Source organism: Polistes fuscatus, unplaced genomic scaffold (assembly GCF_010416935.1).
Source record: "Polistes fuscatus isolate 324 unplaced genomic scaffold, CU_Pfus_HIC Scaffold16, whole genome shotgun sequence".
In the NCBI taxonomy this organism is placed as follows: Eukaryota; Metazoa; Arthropoda; class Insecta; order Hymenoptera; family Vespidae; genus Polistes; species Polistes fuscatus.
This window is the reverse complement of record NW_025113064.1, coordinates 3,459,036-3,460,894: the sequence shown is the minus strand read 5'-3', so window position 1 is coordinate 3,460,894 and position 1,859 is coordinate 3,459,036.

Sequence of the window (1,859 nt, the reverse complement as noted above, 5' to 3'; positions counted from 1 at the left end):
TTAGTAATTATTTTATTATTTTCTTTTGAATTTTAAACAATTATCAAGAATAATTTGCCAAAAAAAAAAGAAAAAAGAAAAAGAAAGAATCAGAACCTTTCTAATATCGATATATTTGTAAAAATGAAAAATAAAAGACAAATTTTCATTTACCGCGAATTCGTACAACGCGTTACAAAATTAATCGCGTTATACGTTAGGAGTCTTACCGTAAACTTAAATCTTGTTCTCCCTAAGCTGATATTTTGCATCGATTTGTTTCCTTTTTTTTCCCTTTCTTGACACGACAATAGGATAAAAAATAACATTATTATCTATATATTAAGTGTGACAATATATACGGTGTCTTGTTATATTTGATTCGTTGTGTCGAAATCGTCAACTGTTTCTTCTTTTTGTTTTTTTATTTTTTTCAACAAAACAATTGTTCCCAAAACCTAACGGAAATCGTCAAAAATGATAATCGAACAAAATGTCGAAGAATAATACGCGTTAAAATTTTAATATTATTTAATACTAAAATTTTAAATATATTAATACTAAATTTGTTTTAAAAATACACCGAATTAATTGCTACACCTTATATATATATGTTAAATCGGAGAATGTGAATAAATATTCACGTGAAACCTTGGCATTTGTATACGAAAGTATTTTTATTATACATTTAAATTAGTTGTTTTATAAATGAATTAGGTAATATATGAATTAACGAAAAACGAATGATTTAAATACTGTAATTTTGATTCACATTTAAAAAAAGTCTGCTTTACTTTCTGCAACAATTATGTTCAAAGTTATCCGTTCTTATCTCTTCCTGTACTTGGAAAACTATTATACTGTTAGTCATGCCGTTCTACCGGATCTAATTTACGTTTCAAATATTAATCTCATACTTTTAATTACTCACACCTCGTTGATTCATATACTACCTGGAAAAAATATATAATTCTTGTTTGTTTCATATTTTAACTGGTCAGTAAAATTATTTTCAATTTTACGGCAACATATAAATATATACTTAACACTATTATTACTATCACGTTTTTGTTTATACTTATATCGACTTTTTAAGAAGTTTTGTATTGGAAATTTAAATATCTTGAGATTAATTGTTAACAATTTATTTCTATTTAATTTTTTTATTTTTTATGTTAATATATACAAAATAATTAATTAAATAAACGTTATAGGAATAAAATTTAACAAAACCAAAATGATTCAATTAAAATGATAATAATTTGAATCTCGAAAATTTCGAAAAATGTTTATTAAACATTATCGATAAAAATAATATTTTTAAATCATTATTTTCTTTGTTACATAGACTGTTATTTTACATCGATTTATTTATTTTCCTTATTGACACGGTGTAACAGGAAAAAAAATGATATTATCGATAACATTGTGATTGATTTAAACATTCGAACACACAAAAAATCGATAAGTATATATTTTTAATCATGGTTTCAGCTGAGGAAAAATACAAAATAAACAATAAAGTCAATAGATTATCCGTTGACATTTACATTATAAATTTAAATAATAAAAAACAAAAGGAAGAAGAAAAAAGAGAGAAGAAGTAGATTAATCAAATATAGGTTAGGTTATAAGTATCAAACGTATATGATTTTGTGAGAAAATATACGCGTAATATCCGATCGACGAATTGATAAATGATCAATAAATTATGCAAATGAAATGAGATTAATTAAAAAGAAAAAAAAAAAATACAGTGACCTTTTCTCGAAAGTATGAAAAAAAGATAGAAGAGAATGAATGATAAAATCGAGAAAGACATGGACAAAGTCAGCAGCCTTTAACAACGATATGTATCGACTGGAAGCTAATTTAAGTGT